This window comes from Saimiri boliviensis, chromosome 4, assembly GCF_048565385.1.
Source record: "Saimiri boliviensis isolate mSaiBol1 chromosome 4, mSaiBol1.pri, whole genome shotgun sequence".
Classification (NCBI taxonomy): domain Eukaryota; kingdom Metazoa; phylum Chordata; class Mammalia; order Primates; family Cebidae; genus Saimiri; species Saimiri boliviensis.
The window spans coordinates 79,168,789-79,191,557 of NC_133452.1; the positions used below are offsets into that span (position 1 = coordinate 79,168,789).

General features: G+C 42.8%; 1 protein-coding gene across 9 annotated transcripts in view; it reads right to left on the minus strand.

Moving 5' to 3' along the window:
* Nucleotides 1-22,769, minus strand: part of ANKRD6 (ankyrin repeat domain 6) — a 197,518-nt gene that overhangs the window by 73,422 nt on the left and 101,327 nt on the right. For 2 of the 9 annotated variants that reach the window (XM_074397697.1, XM_074397698.1), the window contains exon 1: nucleotides 1,165-6,880. The exons of the other annotated variants lie outside the window; for them this stretch is intronic. The gene's annotated coding sequence lies outside the window, so the exon portion shown is untranslated. Of the gene's footprint in view, nucleotides 1-1,164; nucleotides 6,881-22,769 lie in introns of those variants that run through there. 9 annotated transcript variants of the gene reach the window in all.

Here is a 22,769-nt window from a genome sequence, read left to right on the forward strand (position 1 = left end):
GCTCATTTTCAATTTAAGCCCAGTAACTGCCTCCTTACTAGGACCTCCAGCCTTCACCTGCAGGTGCATTTACACACAGTGTGGGCGGGAGAGTATCAAACAAGGGTCTTCTTTTCTACTTCCTTTCTGCGTCTTCCTGCATCTTCAGCCTTGGGTGTGTGTACAGGCCCAGCAGAGAAATCACCTTTCTCCTTTTCTCCTGGTCACTGTTCCTAAATCCCAAATCCTTACCTCCCAACTAGAATAATGATCCCCATCTCTTAGAGTGAGAAGACACTCCGCTTCTCATCTGATGCTTTGACCTGACAAATCAGACCAGACAGAGGTGTGGTGTTTCAGTGGGGCAGTTTAAGAAGGGATGGGGGAACCCCTGACAATAAATTGGGAGGGGGAAGGGAACAGAGGGGTGAAACCAGTCTGCAATCAATGAGTTAAACTACACTGCCAACCTGTTGGCTACCTCGGCTGTAGCAGTTCATCCCCTCCTTATATCTAAGCCTCCTTTCCAACTAGATCAGCTAGCATTCAAGATACTTCCCACTGCTGGCAGTGAGAAATTTACTCTGCTCCAAGCCTATCAATTAAATCCCTTTTTGTCACAATGCTCATTTTTCACAGCATTCTAGAGGAAAACCTTAAATGCATACATGCTACCCATTCTTTAAGCAAAAAAGGAAATAAATACCTGAGCATAAGTATGCAATGCACATCCTGAATCTAGGTACAGGAATTTAGCTTCTTAAGATTTCCCTCTCTCCCAGCCCACTGCCCCATTTTTGTTGCTCTCTAATTTGCCAATTCTTTTGTCTCTCATTACAAATACCAGAGGGTCACACAGCTCTTTGGTCTGTGATGCAATCGGTTTTCTTTCTACAGAAAAAGGTCTATGAGGCTTGCTTTTGCTGTTTTCTTGGGGCTTTACAACAAATTCTCCTACATTTTGGAGAATTTGTCAATATCCTAAAGCCACTACATTTTGTCTCCCAAAAGGCAAAATATTCTAGAAGAGACCTGCAAATAAAAGTCCCAACCCGGCATTATGTTCAACCCACCCAGAGATGGCCCAGAGGCATCCAGGAACCAGTGGTTATGGAGCGCCATCAGCTATAACAACTAGCTTTGTTCTTACTGCTCCAAACCTTGTGTTGAAGAGATGGTACTCACATCCGAAGGGCTGTCCTCTCTGTTCTACATCGTGTTCAGTTTCTGGATAACTGTGGTCAATTCTTTCCTGGAGAGATCATTTGCTTCCTAAGGCTGTCATTCCCAGCAAATCTGCAGTGATTTACGTTACAATATTCGCTGCCTTTTCCCTTTAGCCTCCTCTGCCGATGCTGGCCAAATCACATCTAAAAGCTTATTAAGACATCCATTCAGCTTGCAATGTTTTGTGGCTTGCTAGTCTGCTCGTCACAGCTTCTGAAAGTCTTGTGTCTGCAGATTTTGATGGACTGCTCCCTCCTGCCAGCAGAGGACCTGTAACACTGCCCCGATTGAAGTCAGGGAACAATTCACAGATCAGAGGAACATTTCTGAATGATGCTCAGACGGCAGAGAAACGAAGTTTGCATTCTTTCAGCAGTAATGCAAGAAAAGATGAATGTGAGTATTGTAAGGGAGGGAGGAATGCAGAAAGGGTTGAAATCTGTAACAAACTGCCTCCAAGATAACAGAAAAATGCTTGCTTTGTGGAAGCAGCAGAGCCCAGACACTCCACCCTCCTCGGCAGAGAGTTCCAGCACAATGACTGCGGCAGCACAGGAGACAAGGGTCTGGCTGAGCAGCTGTTCCTGACGTTTGTCTCGCAAATGCTCCTCTGAACAGTCTCTGCAGGGAAGGAGGAAGGGAGTAAACAGGGAGCAGAGCCCCTTCAGAAGCTGTTCTGAGTGCTCTAAACTGCAAGCGTGTGTGTGTTCCAGCCCACTTGTTGAGGCAACAGAAATCCAGCTCCCACCTGGAGAGATCATAGAAAGGAGAGGGCTTTCATTTTGACTTGAGTCAGTATCCCCACATTTTCCTTTTCGTTTCTAAAGATAGAATTGTTGGTCCCAGAGATGGAAAAATAACTCTACTCTGTCAGCACAAACGCTCTTACCACCTGCTGTCCTAAAGCCTTGCCCTATTTGCCCGAGGGTAATAGGGGCAATGGAATGGACTGCAATCCTGCTTTGGTCATCATTTGGCTTACACCAAGGGGAGGAGAATAGCTGAAGACTCTGGCGGGTGCATTGCAAAGACGCTGAATCCCACTGGGGAAACAAATTGCCAGCAGAAAAACACAAGCTTCCAAAAAAAACAAATAAACAAACAAAAAACCCCACAACGCTCTTACTAGTTTATCCAAGAGCAATCATTACTGGGTTGCTGTGATCTCTACTGGGGGACAAATGAGGCTGCAACAGAGAGGAATGTAACTCAATCCCTACTTTAAAGAAACTCAACATCTGGCCACTGAAAAGCCATGATCAGGGTCCAAAAGTACAGTTGCCAGAAGGTAAGTGTAAACTGAGTGGGACAGAATAGAGCAAGGAGTGGTTCATTTTCTCACAGCTTCCAGGACACTTCCTCCTTCTGAGAAGATCTAATGCCACAGATAGGGCCCTTAAAGCAGTACTACCCATGAGGACACTCAGCACTGACTGCTCACAGAACCTGGTGCCCACCAGGACCATTTGCAAAAGAAGGGAAATGATAGCGTGGACATGCTCTGCTTTAGCAAGCCCTTGACTCATTAAGTACATCCCACTGTCGCAAAGGAACAAGTATGTTTATTTCTTGAGCCATTTAAAGTACAATAACTTTCTTCTTTTAACTGTGACAGTCACTGAATCTTTGAAATAACCACCTCTGCAGGAGGCATAGAGACTGTTGCAGGGAAAGCTGAGTGACATCTGAATATTATTCAGGAAACCTGTGTCATGCCCTACCAAGAAAAGCTGATTACAAATGTAAACGTCATATAGGAGGAATAAACACATATCACTGAATAAAGATGTGACTGCAGAAGGCTTGAGATGTAGAGACCTGCCCTTTTTATGTAGGAGAATAACTTACGACTGACCAACACTGCTAGACCACATAAGCTCCTGCTATGAACTGAATTGCATCCTCCCCTCTGGGCGCCCATTCATATGTTGAAGCCCTAACCCCCCAGTATGATTGTATTTGGAAACAGGAGATAACTAAGGTGAATTTGGTCATAAAGGTGGGTCCCTGATCTGATAGAATTAGTCCATTCATGCTTGCGCATGTTCTCTGAGTGTGCACACTCGGAAGAACAGCCACGTGAGGACAAAATGGCCATCTGCAAGCCAAGTAAACAGCCTTCACCAGAAACTGAACCCTCCTGGACTTTGACTGGGACTTCTATCCACTAGAACTGGGAGAAAATAAATTTCTATTGTTTAAGCCACCCAGTGTGTGGTATTTTCTTATGGTAGCTCAAGCAGACTAAGACACAGCATAACTGCTGTTACTGGCTCAAGGTTGGTCTCCCTGGTTATACGAACTCCTTGTGGCAGGAACCCCATTTTGGTCATCTTGTATCCCCAGAGCCTACCATGGAGCCTGGAACACAGTTGTCCTTTAATGTCCTTTCAACGAATGACAGAAAAAACAATAACCAATTTATTTTTAGTCATCAGTTGGTCTTCAGGAGCCTGTGGTCCCATAAGAAAATATATGAGGTATTTAGCTAGTCACCTCAGCTCTGCCACTTACTTTGGGCAAACTTCTTTTTCCTTTCCAAATAGATGAGTCAGGCTATGGCTCCAGACCCTCCAAGAGATAACAGAGAAGGGATGTGGTCATTGTCCTCTCTCCCTTCCTCCTCAAAACAGAGGACTACAGTTTTTGGGGCCAGAAGATTTACCACTCCAGACGTGGGCCTTATTCAGTTCGACAGGTCTGTCAGCACCAAAGCATTGGACAGCACCACAGCCTCTCTAGGAATTTTCTTCTCAACACCTTCAACCCATTAGGTAAAGACCCAAATGCTAAAGACAAATCAAAATAATCCACACAGCATCACAATAAAAGCAATTATATGTACTCATATCTCAATTTCCACCCACTCCTTAAATCTGCTCTGATTTGGGTTTTCTGTCCACAGTTTTTCCACTGAAACCTTTTTTGTTATTTATTTTGTGGTGTACCACGCATTTACTGAAGAGATGGGCACAAGGAACTCTGGAAACTGGGAGAGGGATTATTCTTGATTGCTGTGCTGGGGTGAAAGGAGGTCAAGAAGGTTTTCACAGAGAAGGTAGTGTGTTAGAGGAGTTAGGACTTGGTTAGGTTAGAAGGGGAAAAGACACAGGCAGAGGAAACAACAAGAGCAAAAACGCAGAATGGTTTGAAAATGTGCATCATGAGTAGGAAAGAAAGGCAAAGAGACAACTGCAGCTGGAGCTTGTAACACACAGCAATGACCAGCGATGGTGCTGGAAAATGAGGTGGCAGTCAGGCAGCAAAAAATGTTCACATCATGCCAAAGACTTGAACTGTATCTTGTACTTGTGATGGGGAGCCCTAGGAGTTGGTAAGCAGAAGAGTGGCTAGTCATATTTTTGCTTACTAACACAAGCATACAGAATTAATTATAATTATGGATTTATGCTACACTCTCAATATTGTATATGCATGGCTTTCTCTTTCTTCCTGTCCTTTTTCCTCCTTCATTTATTTCTATTCTGTCCTTTTCTCTTTCCTTTTTTTAAAGCTTCATTGATAGACTTTTTTTTTTTTTTTTTTTTTTAAAGACAGAGTCTTCCTTTGTCAACCAGGCTGCTGGAGTGCAATGGCATGGCTTGCTGCAACCTCTGCCTCCCAGGTTCAGGCGATTCTCCTGCCTCAGCCTCCCAAGTAGCTGGGACTACAGGCACGTGCCACCACACCTGGCTAATTTTTGTATTTTTAGTAGAGATGGGGTTACATTACGTTGGCCAAGCTGGTATTGAACCTTGTGATCCACCCGCCTCAGCCTCCGAAAGTGCTGAGATTAGAGGCGTCAGCCACTGTGCTAGGCCAAATAGACTATTTTTTAGAACGATTTTAAGTTTACAGAAAAATCGGGCAGAAAGTTCAGAGTTCCCAAATAGCCCTTTGCCCAGCTCCACACCTACAGTTTTCACTTTTAGTAACATTCTTGTATTACTGTGATACATCTGTTACAATTGATGAGTCAATATTGATACAGTATTATTAACTAGAGTCTGTAGTTTGTATGAGGGTTCACTCTGTTGTACAGTTCCATGGGTTTTGACAAATGCATAACACCATGCATCTACCATTAAAGCACCACACAGAGTAGTTTCACTGCCCTAAAACTCCCCTGTGCTCTGCTTAGTCATCCCTCTCTTGCCCCAAAGCTCCCGGCAATCACTGATCTTTTCACTCTTTCCACAGTTTTGCTTCTTCTGTAATTCCATATGGCTGGAATCATACAGTGTTTAGCTTTTTCAGACAGGCTTCTTTCCCCTAGTAATATGCATTTAAGGTTCCTCTGTGCCTTTTCATGGCTCATGTCCTTCTGGTACTGAATAATATTCCATTGTACCACAACTTGCTTTTCCATTCATCTGTTGAAGGACATTTTGGTTGCTTCCAAGTTTCAGCAATTACAAATAAAAATGCTGTAAACATTCATGTGCAGGTTTGTGTGGACATATGTTCCATCTCATTTGCATAAATACTAAGGACTACAATTGCTGGGTAATATGGCAGCACAGTGTTCAGCTTTGTAAGAAATGTCTATACTGTCTTCTAACACAGCAGTCTTCAATCTTTTTGGCACCAAGGACCGGTTTCATGGAAGACGGTTTTTCCATAAATCTGGCAGTGGAGAGGATGGTTTCGGGATGATCCAAACACATCACATTTATGGTGCACTTTATTTCTATTATTACATCGCAGTACATGATAAAATAATTATACAACTCGCCATAATGTAGAATCAGTGGGATTTGCCCTGAGCTTGTTTTCCTGCAACTAGATGGTCCCATCTGGGGGTGGAAGGAGACAGTGACAGATCATCAGGCATTAGATTCTCATAAGGAGTGTATAATCTAGATCCCTTGCATGCGCAGTTCACAATAGGGTTCACACATCTATGAGAATCTAACGTTGCCACTGATCTGACAGGAGGCAGAGCTCAGGCAGTAATGCGAGTGATGGGGAGCAGCTGTATATACAGATGAAGCTTCACCTGCTTGCCTGCTGCTCACCTCCTGCTGTGCAGCATGGTTCCTAACAGGCCACAGACCAGTATTGGTCCATAGTCTAGGAGTTAGGGACCCCTATTCTAACATGTCTGCAACATGTTACACTCCCACCTGCTGGTTTTACATTGACCTAATTACCAAATGCAACAGTAACTTTTTGACACTTCCTTTACCTGATTTCTCTGTTGCATTGGGCCCTATTACCATCCCTCTCTCAAAATTATTCCTTCTTGGTTCCTGTCAGCCATTCTCTCCATGTTCTCCTAACCATCCCTTAGACAATTCCTTTCTTCCACTGAATGCTTCTTTCACTGATACCTTAAATGTTGCAGGTCCTTGAGGTATTTGGGCATCTTCTCTGCTCATTTTCTTCTCTAGATCTCAGTGCTCCCCCTCCCTGCTGCTCACGCATTCCTCTGCTGCCTAGATACAGATTCCTCCAAGTCTACTTCTTTACCCTGGATCACGTTCTCTGAAGCTCTATATTTAAACACCCAACCACCTACCAGACCTCTTCCTTCAATGTCCCCTATCAATGTGTTCACAACCAAACCACCATCCTTCCTCCCAAACCTGTTCCCTTTCCTGTGTCCTCACCTTGGTGAGGGACTCCATCTTTCATCTAGCTACCTATTTCCCTAATCTGGAACATTCCTCCCATTTATTTCCTTCCCCTTCCCCCTACCCCACATTCACTAAACCACCAAATCATCCTGATTTGAGACAGTAAGGCATAGAAACTAAAAATACAAGCTTTGAAGTCAGACTGCCTGGGCTGAAATCCCAGCTCTGCCACTTACTTTGGGCACATTTCTTAATGACTCTGAGTCTGTTCCTTCATGTGTAAAATAGAAAGGGTAACAGTTCCTACCTCACTGGGTTGTTGCAAAGATTGAATGAGATAATGCACATTTTATTCAATGCCCGGCACACAGAAAGTGCTCGGTTAACATAAGCATGGTTATATGGTTACCATTTAGATGTTCCTTTATCTGTTCCATCTTCTCTAGCTGTACTGCCACTGCCTTAAGTTGTCATCATTTCTTACCTGGGTTATTGCAATAGTCTCTAACTGAATGTTGGAAATGTTTCTTGAAATTCTGTTTGTGATTACCTAAACTTAGAAATTGGGATGAGAGGTAAAGCAGGTTTCAGTTTATATATGGAAATCTGCTTCTGCAGATGGGTTTTCACTTAGGGAAAAATAGAAGCCAAAGCCAGACTAATATTCAGGATTTAGACAGTGAGTGTGCTTTGTCTCAAAATAGATCCTCAATAACTTTATACAAGTCAACACAACCTGGCCAGCTAGTTCTTAGGATTAAACTTGACTCCCAGGAAAAAAAGAACCATTGAGGCCATGGTGGTTAAATTCTCTGTGCTCTGTCTGGATCTTAGAGAGCAATGAGCCAACAAGAGGCAAATTTCTGCTTTCTGATGTGTCAGTGTTAGAAGAAAGGGATAATGAGAACCTAGTCCTTTCCCTTCAGTTTGTTTCAAGATGGCAAAGGTGGAAAACAGAGAGCTGTGCTGCAGTTCAGTAGGAGCCATTGCCACTGTGCCCACCTGCCAGGGGGCAGATTACTGGCAGTGGTTGGTAGATCTATGGTGCCTTTATCTATGGACTTCTCTTCCTCTGTGCCTCTTGTCAAAGAGTGTTTTATGTGAACAGACCATGCAGGGAGCTAGTGGGACTGCTAATTATGGGCTGAATTTGCATGCAGAAGCCATTCTGCCACGTTAGTCTCCCTGCCTCAAGTCTTTCCCTCGCCCTCCCCTACCCTGATTTATGTGATCCCTGATGTTTCAGTGCTCTTTTCACAACACAAATGTGATTGTGTTTCTCCTCTGCTTGTAACCCTCAGTGACACACATTTCCCCCAGAACAAAGTCCAGCGATATATAATTTTTCCATGCAGCCTCTGTTTCCAACCACCTTTTTTTTCTGGTACCCTGCCCCCTGCCACACCCATCCTGCATCCCAGCTTGACCAAAAGGTACTTAAAGCACCTTGAAAGCCCCACCCTGTCATTTTTGCTTAGAATTCTCTTTAGAACTTATCTAAACTCCTTCTTAGCTTTCAGAGATACCTGATTCAAAGGTGTCTTCCTCTTAAAGATTCTCCTAATACTCTTTCAACCTTCAGGATCCCAGGGGTGAAATCGCCCTGCCCTCAGCTCAAATCCCAGGTCTGCTACTTATTTTGGGCAAGTTTCTTAATGACTATAAGCCCACTTCCTTATGTATAAAATGGAAATAACTACAGTTTTTGCCCACTGGGTTGTTGTAAAAATCAAATGTGGCCAGCACAAAATAATGTATTTTTAAAATCTCGCTGTAATACTTATTAAACTGGATTGCAATTGCGTGATGTCAGTACCACTGGCCTCTCTTCTTACATTCTGAATAAAAAGGCTTCCCCATGTGCCTCTCCTTTTACAGAGACTGTCCTAACCAGAGAAGGTCCTGGGCTTTAGGACGTAGACTTAGAGGACATGCGGGAGAGATGAGAGGAAGGTTGACTTGTCAAGGGAGGCAAAGTCCATCTATATAACAAAACGCTGAGGTAGGGGAGGGGGAGAGAAGGGGAAGGCAGGGAAGGGAGGAGAGGATAAGGAGGGAAGGGGGAGGGAAGAGGATAGAGAAGAGGGAGAGAAGGAGAAATGAATGTGTCATGCAGAATGGGGGAATGTGAGCAAATTAGAGGGGAAAACCAGGATATGAAATTGTACTATGGGGTTGTATATTGGGTTTCCTTTACTTTTGAGAAAAAGAAATGACTAAAATGTTTTTAAAAGTTAATTTTGGTCTTTGGATTGTGCTTCTCTGAATATCTTCTTACAAATACTGGACCATGAGAGACTGAAATTCTCTCAGGTTACTCTTGTGTACAATGTCTTTCCTCTCAGACTCAGCTTCTCCAGCACAGGAGCTGTCGTCTCATTCCACTATGTAAGTTCAGTGCAGCCACACAGCCTGTCTCGTGCACAATACATGGCATGGGAACAATATGTGCTTATTGAATAAACAAGACACATCTTTATTTACCCAATTGCATTAGACTCTTAGACAGCAGGTACCTTCTCTTATTTTTCCACGTTTCCAGATAAACTAATGGAATTCTATAGTGAACTGAATGGTGGCTCCCAAATATATTCCATGTCTTAGTTCCCAGGATCTATATTAATTTATATGACCAAAAAAAAAAAGAGAGATGTGATTAAGTTAATCTATGGATGTCCTGGATTATCTGGGTGGGTAGTCACATGTGTCTTTTATAAGAGTGGCAGAGCTTTGAGACAGAAGAAAAAGAGGCCATGTGACCCCAGAGGTAGAGATTGGAATGATATGGCCAGAAGCCAATGAACCCTGGAGCGACCAGAGGATGGAGGATATAGGAAGAGTCTCCTCCAGAGGCTGTGCGGCCTCACACAGCTTGATTTCAGACTCTGCCCTCCAGGACTGTGAAAGAATAAGTGTCTGTTGTTTCTAGCCATGCATTTGTAGTGGTTTGTTACAGCAGTCAGAGGAAACGAACGGAAATGCCTTCTGCATAATGGATGTTCAATAACTCTTCACCACTATTTGTCTCAGCCACTGACAATTGCAGCCTGTGCTGCTTTTTTAAAGTCACTCCCACACCCCCATCTTGAGGGCCCAGAGCCAGAGCTCTGATATGTCAACACCTATCACTACTTTGTAACCTAAGGGTCCCCTGCTGCTGTTTAAGGGATGGTAAAGTTCCAGGGGCTAAGAGTAGTCCTGCTGGCTACATATCCTTCATATAATTTCATACATTTTATACGTATTTCTACATATTAATTATCCATCACTCATTCCTTTGTGAGGGAGAGAATAAAGTGGGGAAGCACTTGATGGGCATGATGCCAGCAGAAGTGGCTCCTGCTGATGAGGGCAAGAGGCACCCTGGCTGGGGTCTCTCCAGCTGCCAGCTAAGACAGGCTGAGTCCTCAGTAGTCTCCCATAGGAAACACCACTGAACTGATATGAGAGTGTCAGCCTGCCTCTTTCCAATTCTGTACCATATGCTTGAAAACACCAGGTAGCTGTTCTGCTAGCGAGAATTAAATGTCTGACTATACTCCGCAAACACAGTCCTGAATATAGCAAAGGGAAGCCTGGGATAAACATGAGTATCTACTCAGAAGTAAACACCAACTGTGATTTGCTACTTTAATTTGGTTTCCAACAGTAATTCTTCTATGCTATCCCACAGAGGACAGAGGCCTTCATCCAGGGCAGGAGGACACCTGCAAGTCAGCGAGCCTGCAATCCTCAGGCCCACGCTCAACCTCTCCCAGCAACACATATTTGTTTCTGCTTATCAGTCAGCTGTGTGATCCTCCTCCAGAAATGGTGTTTCTAACTCTTCTGGACCTGGTTTTCACTTCAGAAGTCCCATTTTATTCAATCATTCTGCCACTGAGGCATTTCTTGAAAGGATATCCATCTGATGCTAGAAATTCCAGATACTATGACACATGCTGCTCTTCCTTCTCATCCCCCACCATCCCTAAGCCACATAACCTTCTCTCACAGCTCTCTGCAGCTATCAACATGCATGTCCAGGTTACGTGTGATTTTATGCTGATAATGTCTACCACTTGTGAGAGGTGACATTATGGTCTGGAATCACCGGTATTGCATGGACTGTCCACACCACTATCCACAAAAGATTCCGTCGGATCCCCCTTCTCAATTCTCTTCCAAGGTTGGCTGAGGCAGGAGTGGGTAGAAGAAAGGGAAGGAGAGGATCTATTTAAACAGTCCACCCATAGAATGTGGGCATGGCCCTAGGCAGGTTATATGAGTAGCTTCCTTGAGCCTTAATGTCCTCATCTATAAATATGAAGATAATAAAGATAGCTGCTGACTTCACAGGGTGGCTAGAAGGATTCACTAGGGAGCTACTCCCAAGGCCCTAGATGATAAGCACGGCACTTGGCACAGAAAAAGCACTCAGCAATTGTTAGGGTGTATGTATGCCTGCATGAAGTCAACAAGAGGCTAAATTCTCCAATTAGATTTCCAAGCCCTTCCCAACATCTACTTCTCCCTATGTCTCTTACAACTTCACCTCTTCTTTATAGTTCCCAAGGGCTGCCCAAACCCTCATTTGGTCTCTTGGCCTTACTCAGCATGCAGCATGACACAGTATTTGGCTTCAGCACTGAGCTTTGCTGGGATCAAGTGTCCCTGCAGAGAAGGGTGAGTAGGAGGACTTCAGGTACTGCTGGCTGTCAGGGAGGCCCCAAGGGTCCTCTCCTATATTCATGTCATCACACACAATGATTAGCTGTGTGCATGAGCAGTGCATGGCAGAAAGAGGCACTCTGACCTGGTGGACTCTGACCCCCAAGGAAGGTAATGCTCTAGTTAGGTGGAGGACAGGCTTCACAAGAATACCCTGTCTGAAGTTAGCTTATCCTCCCTAACCCTGGTTATATCTGATTATTTCCTAGCTAAGGCTTTCTTCCAAATTGGATATTCTCCATATTTTAAGTTTCAGCCACAGATTAGCCATGAGCAAGTCTGGTCCACCACATTCTTTAACCAATAATTATGTCACATGACAAACATACTAGATTGCCAACATTATCATTACTATGAATTATTTAAAATCAAAATTCTGTCACATCTTTATAAGAAAAGGTCCCTAGTGTGAAGGCTGAAGGAACAAAAATGAAACTCACCTTGAATTGTTTTTTTAATGCCCAGAATGAGGCCCAGAAACATTTATTCCTGACAGTTTTAAACAGTCTTAAACATCTCTCTCAGGATTATCCTTTCTCATTATTATCACTGACAAATTATTTGTACAACAAAAATATAATTAGCTGAGCTTCAGCAGCCTTCAGGAGACAGAATCCAAAATAACCTAAGAAATTACAAAGCTTAAGACCCTTCCGTGAAGAGTCCCAGGTTAACCCCGTGCCCTTCCCCTACTGATCTCACAGCAAAAGGCTTAGTCCTCTCTCCAAAAAGAAACTCTGCATTTGCTATGGTAGATGGTGGAGCTTTCTCTCGTGGGCTTGCCTCTTCCCTGATCTCAGGGGCCTGGGACCCAGTCTTTGGGGAGTCCATGGCAGGCAGAATCTGCAGATCTTCTCCTGGCTGGACATTCCAGTCCTGACATCCCTTTTCCTGGGTGGTCTCCCAAAACCCTGGGCAAGGACAGTTCTGCACATTCCCCAATCTCAGGAGATCTCCTCTTTGATAATTTTTTTCTAGTCCAATGTCAAAACAAAGAGCATGGTGGGAAGAGGGTGACAGAAAAAAGCTAGGAAGATTTGTGGGTAGGAGAGGAGAAGCAAAGGAGGAAGGATCACATGAAAATAGAGCATTGCAGTGTGAAGAAGAGATGGTGGGGGCTGAGCTCAGTCCCTCCCAACCCTCAGGCATTCTCAAATCCCACCCACTTCCCAACAAGAAGACTTCCCCTCAGCCCAGGCTCTGTTCTTCAGAGTGTTGTTGAATTAACAAAAGGATTATTTCTAATTGAATTTATTACATTTCCATAGTCTGTATCATGTTTAAGATTTTATATTAGAACTAGAGATAGGAAAAACATAAAACCAATTATTTATATGCATATATGTGTGTGTGTATACATACATATATATATATATATATTTTCATTCTATTTATTTATTTATTTATTTATTTATTTATTGGAGACAGAGTGTCGCTCTTGTTACCCAGGCTGGAGTGCAATGGCGCGATCTCGGCTCACTGCGACCTCCACCTCCTGGGTTCAAGCAATTCTCCTGCCTCAGCCTCCTGAGTAGCTGGGATTACAGGCACGCGCCACCATGCCCAGCTAATTTTTTGTATTTTTAGTAGAGACAGGGTTTCACCACGTTGACCAGGATGGTCTCGATCTCTTGACCTCGTGATCCACCCGCCTCGGCCTCCCAAAGTGCTGGGATTACAGGCTTGAGCCACCGCGCCCGGCCTCTTTTTATTTATTTTTGCTTTTTGAGATGGAGTCTCACTGTGTCACCCAGGCTGAAGTGCAGTGGCGTGATCTCTGCTCACTGCAGACTCCGCCTCCCGAGTTCAAACGATTTTTCTGCCTCAGTCTCTGGAGTAGCTGGGACTACAGGTGCCCGCCACTATGCCTTGCTAATTTTTGTATTTTTGGTAGAGACAGGGTTTCACCATGTTGGCCGGATTGGTCTCAAACTCCTGACTTTAAGTGATCCACCTGCCTTAGCCTCCCAAAGTTCTGGGATTACAGGCGTGAGCCACCACGTCCAGCCTACTCATTCTTTAAAAAATTCTAATATACAGAAAAATTTATAATTACAGCATGTAAAACTTTCTAACAGAATGTACCTGTGTAACTAGCACTTCAGTCAATAAAAGATTAACCAGTGTCCAGCAGCCCCTCACACCTCTTCCAAGCACTACCCCCTAGAGTAGTCACTCTCCTGGTTCTAATACAACAGGTCACTTTTGCCCATATTTGAACTTTATATGGATGGAATCACATAGGATATATTCTTTCCTGTCTGGCTTCTTTCACTCAAGTTTTATTTGTGAAATTCATCCAATATTGTTATAATTCTTTCATTCTCATGCTGTATAGAGTTCCAATATGTGAATTATCATAGCTCATTTATCCATTCTTCCGGTGAAGAGATTTTGAGTAATCTTATATTTTGTGTATTTGAAAAAAAATAGTGGTGCTGCTATAAACATTCTAATATGCATGTCTCTTGGTGAACAGACAGACATACATATATACCTAACAGCAGAATTACTGGGTCACAGGTATGCGTGTATATGTTTAACTGTAGCTGGTTTCTTTTTCTTTCTTTTTTTAAAGACTGAGTCTTGTTGCTCAGGCTGGAGTGCAGTATCACGATTTTAACTTACTATAGCTTCAAAGTACTGGGCCCAGGTGATCTTCCTGCCTCAGCCTCCTGAGTAGCTAGGTCTACAGGGTCCTGCCACCAAATCTGGCTACTTTTTTTTTTTTTTTTTTTAAAGAGACACAGATCTCACTATGTTGCTCAAACTGGTCTTGAACTCCTGGCCTCAAGCAATCCTCCCGCTTCGGTGTAGCTGATGTTTTTATGCATATTTCTCCTATTCAAATATACTCATTAGTCTGTTTGAAGCATATAAGGCATTGGGTGTCCCAGAGGCAGGAGCGCAGGGCACTGGGCTTCTGTCTATTCCTCACCACTCTAAAAAGCAGTCTATGACTTCAAACAGTCACATTAAAAAAAAAATCGCGTAAGAATAAACTCATTTTTGTATGTACACACACACACACACACACACACACACACACACACACACGAATTAAAGAACAATCACTGCCTGAATATGGTTAACTATAAAACTAGTAACAGAGGTTGACCCCTGAGAGCACAGCCTTCCACTTTAGGTCAAATGCAACATCAGCCTTGCCAGCTCCCTACAGAAGCAAATCACTTCACCCCCTGGGCTGGCATCAAATGCCCAGTTGTTGGAAAAAAAAGACACCATGATTGCTTATCAAAGCAGGCTTAAAAAATAGCTTAATGTATGAAAGGTTGTCTTAGTCCATTTTGTACTGCTATAACAGAATACCTGACACTGGGTAATCTATAACGAACAGAAATTTATTTCTCACAGTTCTGGAGGCTAGGAAGTCAAAGACAGAGAAGCCAACATCTTGCAAGGGCCTTCTTGTTGTATCACCGCATGACAATGGGCAGAAGGGCAAGAGAGGGTGGGAGGTGTTAGAGGTTGGGGGTTGGGGAGGCAAACTTGCTCTTTTATAACGAACCCACTCCTGCAATAATAGCATTAATCCATTTACAAGTGCAGAGCTCTCATTGCCTGATCACTTATTAATGGTCCTACATCTCACCTCTTAATATTATTATAACAGCAATTAAACTTTTTTTTTTTTTTTTGAGGCAGAGTCTCACGAAGTTACCCAGACTGGCATGCAATGGCATGCTCATGGCTTACTGCAGCCTCAACTCCCAGACTCAAGTAATACGCCCACCTCAGCCTCCCAAATAGCTGGGACTACAGTTATGTACCACCACCATGCCCAGTTAATTTTTGTGGTTTTTTTTGGCTGAGACAGGGTTTCACCATGTTGCCCAGGTTGGTCTCGAACTCCTGGCCTCAAGCAATTCACCTACCTCTGCCTCCTGAAGAGCTGGGATTACAGGTGTGAGCCACTGTGCCCAGCCTCAATTAAATGTCAACACAATTTTTGGAAGGGACAAACATTCAAACCATAGCAGCGATAACAGAAATGGAAACTTAACTATTACTATGAAAGTCATGTGTTTTCCAGCCTACACACTGAGACTCTGTGTAATCCTCAGTTGCTAACACTGATTGCCACTGGATAATTTTATCAAAATAATAACAAAGCTCCAAAGGAAAAGCCTTTTTTTTTTTTTCACAGCAGTGGGAACTCTTCTTTCCATAATATGCTAGCCTTCTATACCACTGCCTTAAAAATTGTCTTATTTATTTTATTTTCATACTTTGAGAAGACTCAGGAGTTCAAATAAAAGTCCGGTTAATTCATAAAGTTACCATATGACTCAGTAATTCCACTCCTAGCTCTATACCTAAGTGAACAGAATACATATGACCATACAAAACTTGTATATAAATGTTCTCTTCAGCATTATTCAAAATAACCAAAAAGCAGAAACAACTCAAATGTCTATCAATAGTGAATTGATAAACAAAATGTACTATAGCCATACCACGAATATTATTCAGCCATAAAAAGAAATGAAACACTGATACATACTATAACATAGATGCATCTTGAAAACATTAAACTATGTAAAAAAAAAGCCAGAAACAAAACACCACATATTGTATGTTTCTATTTATATGAAATGTCCAAAATAGGCAAATCCATAGAGACAGAAAGTAGATTAGTGGTTGCCAGGAGAAAAGAATGGGGAAGGACTCTTAATGAGTATGAGCTGTCTTTTTAGGGTGATGATGTTCTGGATTTAGTGGTGATGACTGACATCTTTGTGAATATACAAAAAAACCCACTGAATTGTACACTTTAAAAAGGGTAAATTTATGGTATGTAAAATATATCTCAGTTTTTAAAAATCATGTTACTTTTTGGGGCATTGAAATCAGACACAGATTTAATTCCAATTGACTGCATGCTGTATGCCATGGGCAAGTAATTTAAGCCCGGTAAGCCTCATTTTCCTCCTCTGTAAAATGGGGGTGATAAAAGAATTATTGATATGGCTACTGTGAGAACCAAAGAAGGTAATAAACATAAAGTGTTTGGCACAGTGATGAACACAGGAAGGGCCCACCGACGATTAAGGTGACAGAAGTGGTAGGAACTGGCTCTCAGCCAACTTACCTTTCGACATTCCTGGGATATATTCAGTGATTCCTATAAGACCCAATAAAGGATATAATTTTCTATAAAATCCTATGTAAGGAGTTAAACTGGTTTGCTGTTTAGTCAGAAGAGGAAAATCCTGCCATCAAGGAATATACACAAGCAGAGAAACAGCAACTAATACTGAGGGGATGGCAAGAGTTGTTTCCCAAGTCCCGCTGGTGCACTGCCAAGCAGCTGCTGTCGAGGAACCCCTACACGAGTTAGCTGAGCAGGGCAGGCTGCCACCCAAAGGCAGGTGACACCCCTGGAGGCATGGGAACACACCACCACACCTGATGGCTTTCCACCCTGCCCCTTTGTCCTCAGGCATGGGCAAGAGCATCAACATCAGGTCTGCAGGCCATGGCAAATGCACTTCCCATACCACACCAGTGAAACCACTCAACTGGGCTGGCTCTTACTGGAGGTAGCAGGAAAAAGGGCTGCCAACAGTGGTTTCCCACCTCTAAGACCAACCCTTGCCAGATTAAACACTGCTCCCTACATTTGCCTCAACTCATTGCTAGAACACATATGTAACCCCCACAAATAAGTTGTAATTAGTTACTATTCTTAGCAATGCCCCATGAGAGTGCCCCATAAAGAAGTTTCTTCAGGCCAGGCACAATAGTGTGCACCTGTAATCCCAGCACTTTGGGTGGCTGAGGCGGGAGGATCATTTGAACCCAGGAGGTTGGGGCTGCAATGAGCTGTGATAGTGTCACTGCTTTCCAGCCTGGACAACAGAGCAAAACTTGTCTCAAAAAAATTAAAAAACAAAATTTCTTAAAATTGATATTTCATGGCAGCTCAACAGGTATCCTATAAGTGGCAAGGACTGGAGAGCAGCTGACTGCAAGTGCTCCTCATAGTCCTTCAGCTGCTCATCCTGGTAAACGTCAATCATAGTTAGACGGTCCTGTGAAACAGGGACTTCTCCCATTTTTTCCTTCTTTTCTTTTCTTCTTAAATGTGATTTACTGCAGTAAAAATATGTCATAGGCAAAGCGCAGTGGCTCACACCTATAATCCCAGAACTTTGGGAGGCGAGGTGGGCAGATCACTTGAGGTCAGGAGTTCAAGACCTATTTCTACTAAAAATACAAAATTAGCCAGGCATGATGGCACACACCTGTGGCCCTAGCTACTCTGAAGGCTGAAAGTTCAAGAATTGCTTGAACCTAGGAGGTAGAGATTGCAGTGAACCGAGATCACAGCACTGCACTCCAGCCTGGGCAACAGAGTAAGTCTCTGTCTCTAAGTAAATAAATAAATTATCACATTGCTTTCAGCTCCTCCCCCCACCCAACTTTTGGAATGTCATTAGCTTGTTACACTGTCCCTTTTTCAAAAATTACATACATATTAAAAATTCTTACACTTTCATGGCTTGGTTGCAGAAGCAAAATAGCTGTTATAAACCAGATGGTTAACATTTTAGAGTCGGATAAATTTAGGATCAAATTCAAGCCCCATTCCCCTCCTAGTTATTTTACTATGGAGAAGCTGCTTAACTTCTCCAAGTCTCAGCTGTTTCTTTTGTAAACTGACCATATTATCTCTTTGATAGATGGTTGTAAAAATTAAAATAATATACACAGAACATTTAGTCCAGGTGCCATCTTTTAATAATGGTCAGTAAATGGTAGCCATAATTATTACTGCTATTATCATGGTTATAATAACAACCACGTTTGATTCACGTTCAATGTTGTTTTCTTCAAGATTTAGTTCATCTTTTGGGGTTTGAGAAACTTCAGAAGCAACACTTGGCCTCCCGAGAATCCTGTGACTGTATCTGTCACACAGGAATTCTGGGTTTAAATGAAGTACTTATCTGACCTCAGAAATAAAGGCTCGTAGAGAAGCCTTGGACAAACATCTCCTGTGCACTACTTCATAATACTCTCAGCTGCTAACTACCTACCTTAGCTACTAGTGCTGTGACCAGTAGAGCTACATAGCACCTCACCTGGGATGGAGTTTCTCTGACACCAAGGAGTGGGACCATCCCTACAGGAAACCACTGTCACAACCCAGAGGTGTGGAAAGTTTACCCAGATGGAAGCACTTTGATCCTTGTGATTAAGGACATTTGGTGGACAAGCCCCAGAATCTTGAACTCCCAAATTCCCTTGAACTTTCTGGGCCAGTAGAAGCAGCCTTTTCTTACTAGAGGAGAAGAACCTCTTCTTGCCTGGAGATCCTGTAAATACCTCATCTGAGGCAGCTGCTTCTTAAGATGATGCTTCCTCAAATCCTTCCACCCTAGCTGATAGGATCATGCAGGGAATAGCTTCATGCTGAAGAACTTTCAGGACCCACTGTTATGCACTAATGGGAGCTTGGGGAACAGGCCAGAAGGGGAGGGTGATGAAGTGAATATCAGGCTGGATTGGCAAAGCTTTATCTGCACGGGAGTACTCTGCTGTGACTTGTGGTTTAGTATTCTGGCACAGACACCTGAGGCTGGTCCTCAAACACTGGGATGGCTCCTAGCAGCCTGAGCCCAACAGTGGCCTCATGAAAGTTAAAAGGAAATGCTGGAAGTGCCTTGGCAGAATATTGAGGAGGTCAAAAGGCTCAAGAATGGGCATGTAGAGTGGATCTCTTATGAGAGATCAGAAGAGCCAACCATCTGACCGTGATCCCTGGAGGGCTGAGAGGTCACTACCTTTACTAAAGGGATAAGTGCATCCGTGAGGGGCACAGTGTCATTGAGAAGCTCAATGGTTCTGTTCTCTGTTAGCTGGAGTTGACAGTAAGACACACTGCTATAGTATTGAGCTTTTGAATGAATGGGGGGTGGTAGGATTCCAAAATAGCAGAGGCCAGGCAGTAACGATTAACCAGAAGTTAGATGGATGTAATACCATAATGGACAGCAAGGCCAGAGTGGCAATCGGAGTTCTTTAACCACAAAGAATCTGTGGCTGATTGGCATGGGTGAGATGGATGGAACCTGAAACATGTGTTACCTGACTTGTATAAAAGAGAGGGAGCTGACAAACAGAGGCTGACATCAGATGCTGCAATTCAATCTCAGAGTCCACTGGCTGAGCAGAGGACAGGTCTTGTTGAGGAAGGACCCTGCAGTACCCACACATACAGTTCATATGATAAAGATTTCACTGATCCTTCTACAAAAGAATCTTCTACCACCAAGCAGAATCACAGGCCACAGGCAGGTGCTGGGGAAAGTGGAATGCCAGATCTTTCAAAGACTGTTAGATACGGATCTGAGCTGGCCCTGATACCACGGGATCTAAAATGATGATTCTCTCATTAGAGTGGGGGCTTATGGAGTATGGGGCTTATGAGGCCAAGTGGAGCTGTGGCCGTGTCTGTTTCACAGTGAGTCTAGTGGGTCCATAGAAGCACCTTGTGGTTATTTCCTCAGGCCCCAAGTATATAACTGAGGTAAACATACTTAGAAACTAGCAGACCTTCACAATGGTTACCTGGATAAGGAAGAGTCAGAACAGTCTCCACAGAAAAATAATAGCTACAGATTTTCCTTAAGTCTATAAAACAAATTATAGTATGTTGTCCCCGGAATAACAGGCGGCAGCTGTCACTCATAAAAAGTAGTATATTTCCATTCACAAGATGGCATCAAGGAATCTCCACACATTTGCTTTTGCCATGTCTGACACTCCTTGCTTTTCCATGTTTGGCAACCTAAATCCTATCTGCTATCAGGCAGGCTGAATGTTAAGTACCATAAAAAACCCCCAAGAACAAACAGACATTTGGCAATTTTTAATTGAATAAAGCTTATTTTTTTTTTTTTTTTTTGAGACGGAGTTTCACTCTTGTTACCCAGGCTGGAGTGCAATGGCGCGATCTCGGCTCACCGCAACCTCCTCCTCCTGGGTTCAGGCAATTCTCCTGCCTCAGCCTCCTGAGCAGCTGGGATTACAGGCATGAGCCACCATGCCCAGCTAATTTTTTGTATTTTTAGTAGAGACGGGGTTTCACCATGTTGACCAGGATGGTCTCGATCTCTTGACTTCGTGATCCACCCGCCTCGGCCTCCCAAAGTGCTGGGATTACAGGCTTGAGCCACCGCGCCTGGCCCGAATAAAGCTTATTCATTTAAATTTTTTAAATCCCCACCGTTCCCACAAAGTTGCATTCTGTTTAATGACCAGAAACAAGAACAAAAATGCTATCAGTTTCTGAAATTGAAATTAGAAGGCTGTCATTAAGAATACCTTTCAGTAAATTTTTGCCCTCATATGAGTAGATTGTGGAGTGAAGTGATTTAGCACTGAATCACTTATACTGGTAATCGTAAATAATTTCAGGTGTCAGAGCTGATCCAAACAGTGAGACAAAAGTCTTGAGGTTAAAACACGATGTCCTACTCTCCTTTATCCCTGACTTGTCTTCACAGTTCTTTGCAAAGAGTAGATATTCATTAACTAGTCACTGAGAGCTATTTCTATATGACAAGAGACCTCTAGAAAAGTGGAATCAGGTACGAGGACTTTTAGTAATGTCAAAGGACTTGGTGTCTTATTCTGTACTAGCTATGCCTCCTATGTCGGGTTGGTGGGGTGGTCAAAGAGTTGATCAGGTGGTTTCCCTTTATAAAAGTATCCCATAGATATAAATGAGCATAGAGATAAATGAAAGAGGAATAACAGGATTAGAATATCACCACTGTGCATTGTCTAATACACTAATGGCTCTTGACAATAATCATCAACAGGCAACATCGCAGAAAGAGACAAGTAGCAACTAGACAGTGTGTCCTCCTGCTGAAAGTACATAACATTGTTGTGAAGTAGTCCTGTCCCTCCCACTCAGAAAAAGGGTCAGACTCTGATGAAGCTTTTAGGAGATCTAACTACCAATTTACAGAAAATACAGAAACAGAAGAACATGTTAAATGATACCACAGGCATGTTTGTTTCTAACTTGGTTTTTTAGTTCTAACCTGTCACAATTTTAAAAACTGTTGATAATAAAAATACATTAGAAAACAGAAATAAAGTGCATATAAAATACAAGCTGGGCATGGTGGCTCCCACCTGTAATCTGAGCACTTTGGGAAGCCGAGGCAGGTGGATCACCCCTGAGGTTGGGAGTTCGAGACCAGCCTGAACAACATGGAGAAACCCCCTCTCAACTAAAAATAGAAAATTAGCTGGGTGTGGTGGTGCATGCCTATAATCCCAGCTACTCGGGAGGTTGAGCCAGAAAAATCACTTGAACTCAGGAGGCAGAGATTGCAATGAGCCAAGACTGCGCCACTGCACTCCAGCCTAGACAACAGGAGTGAAACTCTGTCTCAAAAAAACAAACAAACAAGCAAGCCCCAAAAGACATCAAAGTACATTTTAATTAGAAAAAAAAAAAAAGCAAGAACAAAGAAATTAGGAAAGTTACATACATTATTTATTGAAAGTACACATATGGACAATTATCAGAAAATTACTATTACACTCACAACTTTCTGTTATTCTGCAGTCATAACTAAGTGAAGTTATGAGACTCCATAAGAAAACTACTAGAACTGATACACAAATACAGTTATGTTGCAGGATACAAAAATCAACAGCATTTCTATATGCCAACAGTGAACAATGTAAAAGAAATTTAAAAAGTAATCCTACTTATAATAGCCACACATATTGGGAGGCTAAGGTAGGCAGATCATGCAGTCAGGAGTTCAAGACCAGCCTGGCCAACATAGTGAAACTCCTTCTTTACTAAAAATACAAAAAATTAGCCAGGCATGGTGGTGGGTGCCTGTAATCCCAGCTACACGGGAGGCTGAGGCAGGAAAATCACTAGAACCTGGGAGGCAGAGGTTGCAGTGAGCAGAATTTGCACCATTGAACTCCAGCCTGGGAGACAGTGCGAGACTTTGTCTCAAAAAAAAAAAAAAAAAAAAAAAAAAAAAAGCCACACATAAAATTAAATACCTAGAAATAAATTTAACCAAAGAAGAGAAAGATCTCTATAATGAAAACTATAAAACACTGATAAAAGAAATTGAAGAGGACACCAAAAAATGGAAAAAATTTCATGTTCATGGATTGAAAGGATATTGTTAAAATGTCCATACTACCCAAGCAATCTACAGACTCAATGTAATCCTTATCAAAATACCAATGACATTCTTC